This window comes from Schistocerca americana, chromosome 4, assembly GCF_021461395.2.
Source record: "Schistocerca americana isolate TAMUIC-IGC-003095 chromosome 4, iqSchAmer2.1, whole genome shotgun sequence".
In the NCBI taxonomy this organism is placed as follows: domain Eukaryota; kingdom Metazoa; phylum Arthropoda; class Insecta; order Orthoptera; family Acrididae; genus Schistocerca; species Schistocerca americana.
In genome coordinates this window covers 89,143,116-89,157,665 of record NC_060122.1, presented here as the reverse complement: position 1 = coordinate 89,157,665, position 14,550 = coordinate 89,143,116, and positions in this window count along the sequence as shown.

Here is a 14,550-nt window from a genome sequence, read left to right as displayed (position 1 = left end):
ACAGTGCCCGAAAATGGCATCCAAGAAAATATCTTCCTAGTACCTTTAAGTAGGAGTCTTTGGTATGGTGTACCTAGTATTTTAATAATAGCACTTCCGGTTAGCTTATGACAAACCTTTCTGCCACGGACCAGCCGCGTGCACGGATGTCAGTTTATTCTTAGCTCGGGTGTAGAGCTTATTCCCGTGCTTGCATGCATTGGCTTTGTTTGCTGATGGAAATGGACTTTCTCTTGCTTGGTACCTTAATTTAGTATGTTCCGAGTACTGCATCGTGGTATATTCCTTCGAGGCAGAGGAGGAGAGAATTCGGCAACTGATGGAGGAAAGTGGAACTGATGATCTCGAAGGTGATGATTCGATTTTGAAGAAGTCGATGACCCAGAACGTACAAATGTTACCGAATACGAAGCGTACGGTGACAAGCAAGAGACAGTAATGAGGTGCACAGAATGAAGTGTTTGTCGGTACTGATCGAATAGTGTGCAAGTCACGAGCTCCACCAAAAAAAAAACCGCACACAGTTTCTCATATCATCGTAACTCATTAACTGGGTATAAAGAGAGCTGAGAAAAGTACTATCAATCTACTGAACTGCTGGAATCTGTTTTCTGGTAAACCAATTATGCACATCTAGGGAACGTTTCTAGGGAGAGAGACGCCCAATAATATATATATAAGTGAAATGACTAATTCTGCAACAATGACTAATCCTGCAAGATTTCTATTGAACAGACTGCATAGGAGTTGAGATATTTAATCTCATCACGGGCATAAACTGGTTTGATTTTCTCCTACTCTGCCTCAGATTCGACCATAAGGAAACAAGATGAGAGTCAGAAGAAACATGGTTTCGATAACCAGTTCTTAAAATCTTTCAAAACTGTTATAAACTCTCAAAATCCATTGAGCTATGCGTGGCTCATGTTCCCGCCATCATGTATTTTATACCCTGTTTTTAACGTGCTTCCACCTCACTACATTAATTTAAATTACTACTGTCACTGAGTTGCCGCTTTGCCTGGCCGTGAGCGACGCTAGCAGCGCGTATTGAAATATCCCTTCTCGTAGTATCTTTTCTTGACTACTATTACTTCCCGGTCGTTGTCTGTGGTGAGGCAGTTCGGGTCGCGAGTTCGGGCTGCCTACCACTTGGCACGCGTCTGGACACAGTCCGGACCCACCAGTCGGACACTTGCAATGCGGCACGAGTGCAGTCAGGTTGGAGCAGTGAGGCTCACCCCGCCCATTGCAACCATGCATCACTTGAGCCGGGCAACGGTCTTGGAGGATCGTCGATCGGTCTTCCTACTGGACGACACGTTTTGGCTCGCCAATCTTTCAAGAGTCGGCTGTGTGTGTGTGTGTGTGTGTGTGTGTGTGTGTGTGTGTGTGTGTGTGCATCGACTCCTGGTTTGTCTTCGTGCGTCCTTAGTTACTGTTCGGTATCGTTGAGGTCTTCGTGCAAGTGTTTATCAGGTTGTGTGTGTACTTGGCGTTATGTCCACTGACGACTATTTGAGACGCTGTCGGCATTCTGAGGTTAGTCGGTCGGGTGCTGCGAGCCAGGGAAGTTATCTCCGCACGGTGAAGTCGGCTGGGTCTGTTGGTGGTCCCTGTTCAGCGTCGGAGCTTGCGTGGAGCTGTCCGATCGCTATGAGCTTCGTGGTTCACCGACCCAGGACGTCAACGTTGAGTAGTGGTTACAAGTACCCAAGCCACGTCCATTCATGTTGTGTGGTTCCTTTCAGTGGTTCACTGTTGGGGAGGTTTTCCTGTGAGCAACACCGAGTGTTTCTATTGCTGAAATTTAGCCGCCATGCGGTGGAATTAACTATATTGGTTGACTACAGTTCAAGTGCACCAGCGGAATTTTCTGCCTTGTGGCCGTTATTGTTCCAGTTACCTGCCCTGGCCACTAACGTAGTTTGAGGCAGTGTCCTTTCGTCACCTGTTGTTGCTGTCCAACACAGCGTGTAGTTTTGTCAGCTTAATACATATACATATTTGATTGTGGTTAATCACGCCCGTAACATTTTGTGTTTGAATTCTCATGTACCGATTGGTGGCAAGCAAGTCGTATGTCGGTCGGTCCGTGGCTGTCCCTTGGTTGGGTTCCGGCGGATCAAGTGTAGTTCGGCTCACCACCTATCTCATCTAAGTGAACGAGGGCAGACCGATATCCTGGAGGCCCCTGAGTGTTGTGGTCTTTACTGTCTTTCTCACCGGTGTTTAGTTGTCTGTTTATAATCTATCATAGCCAATGATAAAACAATTCTTGATTTCACTGTGTTTTATGTAAGTAAGTTTGAATTGTGGCAAGTGGATATTTGCTGAAAGGTTATTGCTGTAGTGTTGTCTTTTCTTTTAGTCCGCTTTCACCTTCTTAAAACTTAAGGTTTATGGTTGTATTTATTTTCTAATTTTGGAAAATTTACTGTGGGCCTTCAGCCTTGGTACCTTATTCTTAAAATTACCTTCCAAGCTTAAACATTGCGGCTTGGAACTTTATTCTTAAAATTACGTTTCAAGCTTAATCATTGGGGCCTTCTGCCTTTCAAACAATATCGTAATTTATTTTAAAATCTTGAAAATATTATTGTGGGCCTTCAGCCGTTTGTATTGCATCTCGTTTATGTTTGTCTATACACCTTTGCCTTGAGGCTTTCACGATCGCTGTTAATTATTTTTTTTGTAATTGTAACTGCATGTGTTCACTCACTTGAAATTTACCTTGTTGATTTTTAAGATTTCTTGTTTGGAGGCCTTCAGCCGTGAAAGATTTGGAGTTTGAAACTCGTAGTTTTGCTGCTTTGGTTATAAATGTGTTATTAAAATTACAATAAATTACAATTTTAATGTGAAGCTGACCCCAACCCTATTGGGCCCTTTCCACAGTCCTCATCACCTGTTCTGCCCAGCGGGTTACCGGGCGTTTCATACATGACAGTTGATGAAAAGCTAGAAGCATTCTGTTGAAGATGCTGATTCCTCCAGAACATGCCGAATAAGTTGAACAAGTGTGGAATAAAGATTTTTGCAGCAGTGAATGCTAGAATGCGTTGCATGTTCATCATGGAGGTGTATTTTGGGCTACAACCTGAAGACCTAGGCAAACAGGACAAGAGGTCATCCGAACTTGTTCAGAGACTTCACCGACCTGTCATGAATACAGAGCGCAACGTAACTTGCGACGGTTGTTTCACAAGTTACGATATTGCAGGCAAATTGATGACACAGAAAACGATCATCTTTAGTACCCTGGCGAAGAATAAGAGGTAACTTCTCTTTGAATTTACTAGTAGTAAAAACCGACAAAGAAAGTCAACATATTTTCATGAAAATTGCACCTTATGTACCGAAAGGTAACAAAGTTGTGTCACTTGTCTCTACAATGCATCACTGTGGAAGTACTGCCGAAAATACAGGCAATGATAAAAAAAGAAGTAGTCACATTCTGTAACCTTATAAAGTGTGGAGCTGACGTCATAGACGGAATGAGTGCAAAATGTAAAGTAAATCAAAATACAGGAAGATGGCCAATGGTCGTATTTCATAACATCATGAACACAGCTGCGATAAATTCCCGTACTATTTTCAACACTATTCAGAAAAAACGACTGAGAAGAAGATAATTTTTGGGCAGCTTCCTTTTGCGCTACTGTGAGACAATCTTGAGCAAAGGACAATGTCAAAAACTCCCCCAAAAATGTAACTGACAGAATTGGAGAGCTTCGTGATGTAAAAAGCTCTAAAGTAGAATGAACTGGGAGCTCACGCGGACGGTGTACAGACAGCAAAAGCAAAGCCCGAAAAACTAGTTATGTTTGTAAAAAGTGAAAGAAAATTATTTGCTTTGAATACTCTGTTACTGCGCGTGCCACTGTGTTGACAAAATGTCCCACTGAGTATGCGCACTATGTTGACAGCAGATCTTTGTTTTGTACCTCCATTTTCCGTAAATGCATTTGAGCAAATTATAAAACTTTCCTTTTAAATAGATATATGAAAGTGATTGGAAATAATACTACTTCATTTACTAAGACTTCCCTCCATAATACATACCAAAATGCAAATTAAAATCGATGGAAACTGTAAGAGTCTGCGGCGTCAGTTGCGCGTACTGACGTCGAAATTCCAGGCGCTTGCACCGCCTGAACACCATAAACTGATAATATCGACAAATTAATAATGATTAACTGAAATCTAACATTTTTCTGAGAGCTTGGTCTTACGACGGAACTGGGATGGTAGGCATACTATTGGCGACTAGCGAGTATAGAGATCCGCAGCTCGTGGTCGTGCGGTAGCGTGCTCGCTTCCCGCGCCCGAGTTCCCGGGTTCCATTCCCGGCGTGGTCAGGGATTTTCTCTGCCTCGTGATGACTGGGTGTTGTGTGATGTTCTTAGGTTAGTTAGGTTTAAGTAGTTCTAAATTCTAGGGGACTGATGACAATAGATGTTAAGTCCCATAGTGCTCAGAGCCATTTTAAAGTATAGAGCGCAACCTGTACGTAGTATTAACACTTGGGTTAAGAGATTTTTGTATACTTGGAAGAGGCCTGGAGACAGTGGAAGGCTTCAGATAGATTATATGGTGGTAAGACAGAGATTTAGGAACCAGGTTTTTAATTTTAACACATTTCCAGGTGCAGATGTGGACTCTGACCACAATCTATTGGTTATTAACTGTAGAATAAAACTGAAGAAAATGAAAAAAGGCAAGAACTTAAGGAGATGGGACCTGGATAAACCGAAAGAACCAGAGGGTGTAGAGAGTTTTAGAGAGAGCATTAGGGAACCCATTGACAAGAACAATGGAAAAAAATACAGTAGACGAATAGTGGGTAGCTTTGAGAGATGAAATAGTGAAGGCAGCAGAGGATCAAGTAGGTAAAAGATGAGGGCTAGTAGAAATCCGTGGGTAACAGAAGAAAATTTGAATTTAACTGATGAGAGAAGAAATACACACATCAGAAAAGTTTTCCATCACCTCGGTTCCGAGAGTTCCGGCACCTGTACAGAAAAATGGAATAGAGATCCACATAAACACCTTTGCCGCCCATTTTATTGCTCATGAAAACCACACATTGCATGTTATACCATCATACAACGAGACCTTCAGAGGTGGTGATTCAGTGATTCAGATTGCTGTACACACCGGTACTCTGGTACCTCTCTAATACCCAGTAGCACGTCTACTTGCATTGAAGCATGTCAGTATTCGTCGGGGGGTGAGGGAGGGGGGACTATCCAAAAGTTCATCAGGGCACTCCACAATGGCGATTCGACATAGGTCCCTCAGGGTGGTTCGTGGGTCACGTCGTCCATAAACAACCATTATCAGTCTCTCCCAGGCATGTTCGATAGGGTTCATGTCAGGAGAACATGCTGGCCACTCTAGTCGAGCGATGTCGTTATCCTGAAGGAAGGCGTTCACAAGATGTGCACGATAGGAGAGCGAATTGTCGTCCATGCAGACGGATTCCTAGTCAATATGCCGCCAATATGGTTGCACTATCGGTCGGAGGAGGGTATTCACGTATCGTACAGCTGTTACGGCGCCTTCCATGACCTCCAGCGCCGTACGTCGGCCCCACATAATGCCATCCGAAAACAGCAGGGAACCTCCACCTTGCTGCACTCGCTGGACAGTGTACCTAAGGGCGTTCAGCCTGACGTGGTTGTCTCAAAAGAAGTCTCCGACAATTGTCTGCGACACTCATCGGTGAAGAGAGCGTGATGCCAATCCTGAACGGTCCATTCGTCATGTTGTTGGGCCCGTCTGTACGGCCCTGCATTGTGTCGTGGTTGCAAAGATCGACCTCGCCATGGACGTCGGGAGTGAACCTGAGCGTCATGTAGCCTACTGTGCACAGTTCGAGTCGTAACACGACGTCCTGTAGCTGTACGAGAAGCATTATTCAACATGGTGGCTTTGCTGTTAAGGTTCCTCGGAGCCATAATCCGTAAGTAGCGGTCATCCGCTGCAGTAGTAGTCTTTGGGCGAGCAGAGCGAGGCATCTCATCGGCAGTTCCTGTCTCTCTCTCTGTATCTCCTGCATGTCCGAACAAAATCCCTTTGGTTCACTTCGAGACGTCTAGACATTTCCCTTGTTGAAAGCCCATCCTGGCACAAAGTAACAATGCGGACGCGATCGAACCGCGGTATTGACCGTCTAGGCATGTTTGAACTACAGACAGCACGAGTCGAGTACCTCCTTCCTCGTGGAATGACTGGAACTGATCCGCTGTCGGACCCCCTCTGTCCAATAGGCGCTGCTCATTCATGGTTGTTTACATCTTTACGCGGGTTTGGTGGCAGCTCGGAACAGTGAAAGGAACTGAGTCTGTTATAGAATATCCACAGTCCTATCTTCAGTAATTCTGGGAACTGTGTGATTCAAAACATTTTTGATGTGTGTATAAAAATGCAGTAAATGAAGCAGGTAAATATGATACTGCGTGAAGAATTTGACAGAGCACTAAAAGACCTAAGCCGAAATAAGCGCCCGGGACTAGACAACATTCCATTAGTACTACTGATGGCTTTGGGAGAGACAGCCGTGGCAAAACTCTACCACCTGGTGAGAAAGATGTGTTAGACAGACGAAACGCCCTCATTCTTCAAGAAGAGTAAAATAATTCCAATCCCAAAGAAAGTAGGTGTTGACAGATGTGAAAACTACCGAACTATCAGTTTAATAAGTCACAGTCACAAAATACTAACAAGAATTCTTTACAGACGTATGAAAAAAAATGGTATAAGCCGACGTCGAGAAATATCAATTTCGATCCCGTAGAAATGTTGGAACACTTGGTGCAATACCGACCCGACGACTTATCTTAGAAGGTAGCTTAAGGAAAGGCAAACCTACGTTTTTAGCATTTGTAGACTCTGAGAAAGCTTTTGACAATGTTGACTAGAATATTCTGTTACAAATTCTGAAGGTGGAAGGGTCAAATTCAGGGAGCGAAATTCTATTTACAAGTTGTACAGAATCCAGGTGGCAGTTACAAGAGTCGAGGGGCATGAAAGGGAAGCAGTCGTTGCGAAGGGAGTGAGACAGTGTTGTAGCCCATCCCCCACGTTATTCAATGTATATATTGAGCAAGCAGTGAAGGAAACAAAAGATGAAGTTGAAGTAGGAATTAAAATCGATAGAGAAGAAATAAAAATTTCGGGTTTTGCCGGTGACAGTAAAGGACTTGGAAGAGCAGTTCAACGGAATTGACGGTGTCTTGAAAGGAGAATGCAAGATGAACATCAACAGAAGCAAAGCAAACCATATGGAACGTAGTTGAATTATGTCGGGTGATGCTGAGGGAATTAGATTAGGAAATGAGACACTTAAAGTAGTAAAGGAGTTTTGCTATTTGGGGAGCAAAATAACTGATGATGGTCAAAGTAGAGAGAATATAAATTGTAGACTGGCTATGGCAAGGAAAGCATTGCTGAAGATGAGTAGTTTGTTAACATTGAGTATAGATTTGTCAGGAAGTCGTTTCTGAAAGTATTTGCATGGAGTGTAGCCATGTATGGAAGTGAAACATGTACGATAAATAGTTTCGGCAAGAAGAGAATATAAGTTTCGAAATGTGGTGCTACAGAAGAATGCTGAATATTAGATGGGTATATCATGTAGCTAATGAGGAGGTACGGAGTAGAATTGGGGAGAAGAGGAATTTGTGGCAGAACTTGACTATAAAAAGGGATCGGTTGGTAGGACACGTTCTGAGGCATCAAGGGTTCAGCAATTTAGTACTGGAGAGCAGTGAGGAAGTTAAAAGTCGTAGAGGAAGACCAAGAGATGAATACACTAAGCAGATTACGAAGGATGTGGGTTGCCGTAGGTACTGGGAGATGAAGAAGCTTGCACAGGATAGAGTACCACGGAGAGCTGCATCAAACCAGTCTCTGGACTGAAGATGACAAAAACAACTACAAGCATTATTTATCTATTCATCAAGATGATCAGTATCTGGAATTGTAATACTTGTGTTTCAAAGTATTTATGATCTGTAGCATTTTCGTAATATCGGTATAGGGAAAAGCGACTTTTATTAGCAGATATTTATTAAACAAGATAACTTGCTTCGCGCCAGACCCTGTGTTTCCCCTGCATACCTCGCTGGTGTTTTCATTTCTAGCCACAGCGTCTCACACCACCATCCATTGGCGACGCCGTGCAGTACACCCGCTGCTTTAACCAGTGTGGGAACTGAAATGTGTACTCCGGACTGTGTACGTTGTGTAGTACTCACTGAACGCTGGATGATGTCTGCAAACAGGAGGCAAAGCTGAAAAAGTGGAAAATAAGGACACGAAGTGAAGGGATACCATACAAAGGGTAAATAATTTAGTTATTACGGTACATTACCGTACGCTATCCATGCTCCGCTTTCGTCCATTTTATTATCGAAACAATGAAACTCTTCAGAATTAGAAAATAAGCAGTTTTATGCAGTGAGAACTGGTGAGTAGTGATTAGTACATTTAAAGCCAAGGCTCAAGATATCATTAAATACAGTCCTCGAAATGCATGAAGGTACGACGGTAATTCAACAAACATAACCGTATCGCCTTATGTTGGTGGGCCCAAAACAAATTATGAAAATAATGATAAGTACTACATGTTATCAGCAAGAAATATTAATTAAAGTCTAGCATTACTTGTTATCAGTCAATTACAGGTGAAACACATCAGTTGATCAAACAAACACCTATAATTAGTAACCGCTCAAACAGCTCAAGTCCCAATGACAAATGCCAACCATGGCGGTGGCAAAATATTTTAAAGTATTAAGCAGTTGCAAGAAGAGTTACTAACAGAAATTACAGCTCAAGAATATCAAGAAACGATCAACTACGGTTAGCAACTGCACAAACATCTCAAGGACTAATCACAAATGACTATCACGATGAAGTTAAATAATTTAAAGTACTTAAATTTTACGAACAACTTTTATTAAGGAAAACGATGCCTTTGCCTCAAAGACATGTTTATGGCAAGGTTGACATCTATTAAAGTGAATGAACTTTCAGTACAGATAACGTTAATAGCATTTAAGACAAATACGCGATAAGTGAATCAACGGCTGGCTGCCATACAATCAAGCATTACATTTCGTGAAGGTGCTTTAGGATTCACATGAAACTTGGTTAAAAAGCAAGAAATCCGTTAGCTGATTTTTGGGCCTTACATTTGAAAACTACACCATGGGCAGGCTCGGTATCAGGCTTATAACACAGTTACCTTCATGGCACAATGGCCTATCAAAAAGCTAAGTACAAGGAGTAAAGTTCGCGAGACCTTCGCGACAAATCGCCTAGAACATACAGGGCGGCACAAATGACAGAACCAACTTAATCTATTGGCCGCCTGTGGAAGGCGTTGCTTACATTAAGTATGATTTAGGAGAAATCAGTTGCATTATATCATAAGATAAATTAATTATAAAGATTAAGGTTCCCTTATCAGTACCATACGCAACCGAAATGTAGAGCACAAAAGAAAGGCAAAGGCTTAACCTCAGGGGCAAAGGTAAGCAAACAGTGACAATAGCGGACCAAATATGGAGAAGGAATGAGCTAAGCTCAGTAGGTAAAAACGGCAAAGAAACAAATCGCAAAATAAATTTTACCCAGACAGCTAATAACAAGTAATGTGGATGCACTGCAATCCGCTGGCCAGCTGTATTACCAAAACTGATACCTTCATCACAGGTGCATGATGAAAATGCATTACAAAATGATTCGGTGAATGCTAGAGGACCAAACAAAGCATATAGTGAAGCCCCTCCCTGCGTTCGTTTCTGAATTCAATAAATAAGGGATTAATTAATGGCTCATCTGCTGTGTAACACACCATAAGCAGAATTAAACACTCACGTAATACACAACATCAATGAATAAAATACGTTTGGCAAGTACTGAATATGTTACATATTATTCTAATAAAATACAGAACGCTGATGAATAAAGCAAGGTTGGCGAGCACTGAATAAGTAATACGCTAGACAATTGGTTTACAGTTAACTTTAATAGTAAATGCGTTAAACATTGTTGTAATAAAATACCAAATACACTCCTAGAAATGGAAAAATGAACACATTGACACCGGTGTGTCAGACCCACCATACTTGCTCCGGACACTGCGAGAGGGCTGTACAAGCAATGATCACATGCACGGCACAGCGGACACACCAGGAACCGCGGTGTTGGCCGTCGAATGGCGCTAGCTAGCACCGCCGCCGTCAGTGTCAGCCAGTTTGCCGTGGCATACGGAGCTCCATCGCAGTCTTTAACACTGGTAGCATGCCGCGACAGCGTGGACGTGAACCGTATAAGCAGTTGACGGACTTTGAGCGAGGGCGTATAGTGGGAATGCGGGAGGCCGGGTGGACGTACCGCCGAATTGCTCAACACGTGGGGCGTGAGGTCTCCACAGTACATCGATGTTGTCGCCAGTGGTCGGCGGAAGGTGCACGTGCCCGTCGACCTGGGACCGGACCGCAGCGACGCACGGATGCATGCCAAGACCGTAGGATCCTACGCAGTGCCGTAGGGGACCGCACCGCCACTTCCCAGCAAATTAGGGACACTGTTGCTCCACCGTCTCCATGAAGCTGGGCTACGGTCCCGCACACCGTTAGGCCGTCTTCCGCTCACGCCCCAACATCGTGCAGCTCGTCTCCAGTGGTGTCGCGACAGGCGTGAATGGCGGGACGAATGGAGACGTGTCGTCTTCAGCGATGAGGGTCGCTTCTGCCTTGGTGCCAATGATTGTCGTATGCGTGTTTGGCGCCGTGCAGGTGAGCGCCACAATCAGGACTGCATACGACTGAGGCACACAGGGCCAACACCCGGCATCATGGTGTGGGGAGCGATCTCCTACACTGGCCGTACACCACTGGTGATCGTCGAGGGGACACTGAATAGTGCACGGTACATCCAAACCGACATCGAACCCATCGTTCTACCATTCCTAGACCGGCAAGGGAACTTGCTGTTCCAACAGGACAATGCACGTCCGCATGTATCCCGTGCCACCCAACGTGCTCTAGAAGGTGTAAGCCAACTACCCTGGCCAGCAAGATCTCCGGATCTGTCCCCCATTGAGCATGTTTGGGACTGGATGAAGCGTCGTTTCACGCGGTCTGCACGTCCAGCACGAACGCTGGTCCAACTGAGGCGCCAGGTGGAAATGGCATGGCAAGCCGTTCCACAGGACTACATCCAGCATCTCTACGATCGTCTCCATGGGAGAATAGCAGCCTGCATTGCTGCGAAAGATGGATATACACTGTACTAGTGCCGACATTGTGCATGCTCTGTTGCCTGTGTCTATGTGCCTGTGGTTCTGTCAGTGTGATCATGTGATGTATCTGACCCCAGGAATGTGTCAATAAAGTTTCCCCTTCCTGGGACAATGAATTCACGGTGTTCTTATTTCAATTTCCAGGAGTGTACAAATGAATTAAAGATGTCGGGAGGGCAATGCATAGATAATAGGCCACATAAGTGGATTACAGTTGGCTTTACAGAAAAAATTGTCAGGAATCATGGACTTATGTACACAAACAACCACGCAACGCTACCCGGTATCATAGAGAGTAGATAGAAAACAATCAAATTGTAATACAAAAATCCCAAATACGTGTCCAGAAAATCTGTTAAAACCAACCTGGTAAAAAATAAAACGGAGCACCTCTGCTCGCCATAGAAAATGAAATGGATGACCACAAATACTAGCTAGACCCGAAAGGAACCAGGATGTAGTGGGTCGCACATCAGTTAAGACCAAGTTACTGCCTTTTACGACAGGCCTCACTGTAATGTAGTGTCACAGTATGGACACACAGTGGTCCCCAGAGCAGTCTCACTTCCTCCAACACTTGCACTCCAACCAGTCAGCGTGCCAATAAGTATCGCCAAGCCATGCTGCCGCTTTCCAGTTCTGTTTGCCCCAACAGAGGCAATAGGCCAAGCGTGACCTTCAACTCGACACACAGCTGCCAGCAAGTCATTTTTCTATCAACTGCCGAATACATCCGAATATCACGGCACGTGGCTTCTCACGGGCTGTCTTGGGAGCACGCGTCGTCTGGAATCCCAGCATTTGAGAAGAGATTTATATAACCGATTAATGTGTGCCAATTTTGTCACTCACACACGGCACACGTTCTCACATGATATTCATCAAACGCCATTGTCAGACGCTGCAAGGCAGATGTCATAGTGCACATTGAAGTTCAGTGATCAGATTCCTAGAACATACTTTCCAAGAACATTCAGGCAACATTTTACTGCCTCCCATGCATGTCTCACCGCAGTGTGGAAAATATGAATTAGCGATCAGGTGGGGATTCCCTACATTCGTTCTCCGTGAGCCCCATTACCGAATGGAAAAGGTAGTAGTACCAAGGGCAAGGCCCGTCATATAGTGTTTGTTGGCTTGTGGAGTATTGGTGTGGATGTAAATTGTGCTCAGGTACACAAATTAAAATACCCGATCTTAAATGTAATATTGTTTCACATCTTGGGAGCTATGTGTTCCAGCTTTCTCGCATGATATGCTTTTACGGCAACATTCGTGGCTTGAAGTGATCGGCAGATCTCACACTGCCATCGTGCTGAATCTGGTACACTGCTGGTGGTCTGCGTATTCTCAACACTATTTTCCGACGTCATAACTCGGTGTCTTCATCAGGTGTTACCTACGACTGGTCGACGAGCTGACAGTGCCAAATGTTCATGCCTGGGAGGTGTTCGGTGTTCCCTAAGCCGTCCGCGTCCGCTGCGGACGTTTCCCGTGGCACTATTCTTCTCTGGGCGTAAACTCAGTGTCTTCATCAGGTGTTAACTGCCACTGGTCGACAGACTGACAGTGCCAAATATTCACGCCTGGGAGGTGTTCGGTGTTCCCTAAGCCGTCCGCACCCGCTGTGGCCGTTGCCTGCGGCACTATTCATCTCTTGGCGTAAACTCGGTGTCTTCATCAGGTGTTAGCTGCATCTGGTCGACAAGCTGACAGTGCCAGTTATTCATGCCTGGGAGGTATTCGGTGTTCCCTAAGCCGTCCGCGCCCACTGCGGCCGTTTCCCACTGCACTATTCGTCTCTCGGTGTAAACTCGGTGTCCTCATCAGGTGTTAGCTGCGTCTGGTCGCCAAGCTGACACTGCCAATTATTCATGCCTGGGAGATGTTCGGTGTTCCCTAAGCCGTCCGCGCCCGCTGCGGCCGTTTCCCGCGGCGCTATACATTTCTGTGTTTAAACTCAGTGTCTTCATCAGGTGTTAGCTGCGACTGGTCGACAAGCTGACAGTGCCAAATATTCATGCATGGGAGGTGTTGTGTGTTCCCTAAGCCATCCGCACCCGCTGCAGCCGTTTCCTGTGGCACTGTTCGTCTCTGGGAGTAAACTCGGTGTCTTCATCAGGTGTTAGTTGCGTCTGGTCGTCAAGCTGACAGTGCCAAATATTAATGCCTGGGATATGTTCGGTGTTCCATAAGCCGTCCGCGCCCGCTGCGGACATTTCCCACAGCACTATTGGTCTCTGGGCATAAACTCGGTGTCTTCATCAGGTGTTAACTGTGACTGGTCGACAAGCTGACAGTGCCAAATATTCATGCCTGGGAAGTGACCGGTGTTCCCTAAGCCTTCCGCGCCTGCTGCGGCCGTTTCTCGCTGCACTATTTATCTCTGGGCGTAATCTCGGTGTCCTCATCAGGTGTTAGCTGCGTCTGGTCGTCAAGCAGACAGTGCCAAATATTCATTCCTGGGAGGTGTTCGGTGTTCCCTAAGCCGTCCGCGCCCGTTGTGGCCGTTTCCCGCGGCACTATTCCTCTCAGGGTTTAAACCTCGGTGTATTCATCAGGTGTTAGCTGCGACTGGTCGACAAACTCACAGTGCCACACTTTCATGCCTGGCAGGTTTTGGGTGTTCCCTAAGCCGTCCGCACCCGCTGCGGCCGTTGCCCGCGGCACTATTCGTCACTGGGCGTAAACTCAGTGTGTTCATCAGGTGTTAGCTGCGACTGGTCGACAAGCAGACAGTGCCAAATATTCATGCCTGGGAGGTGTTTGGTGTTCCCTATGCCATTGGCACGCGCTGAGGCCGTTTCCCCCAGCACTATTCGTCTCTGGGTGTAAACTCAGTGTCTATATCAGGTGCTAGCTGCGACTGGTCGACAAGCTGACAGTGCCAAATATTCATGCCTGGGAGGTGTTCGGTGTTCCCTAAGCCGTCCGCGTCCGCTGCGGCCGTTTCCCGTGGCACTATTCTTCTCTGGGCATAAACTCGGTGTCTTCATCAGGTGTTAACTGCCACTGGTCGACAGACTGACAGTGCCAAATATTCATGCCTGGGAGGTGTTCGGTGTTCCCTAAGCCATCCGCACCCGCTGCGGCCGTTGCCCGCGGCACTATTCGTCACTGGGCGTAAACTCAGTGTGTTCATCAGGTGTTAGCTGCGACTGGTCGACAAGCTGACAGTGCCAAATATTCATGCCTGGGAGGTGTTTGGTGTTCCCTATGCCATTGGCACG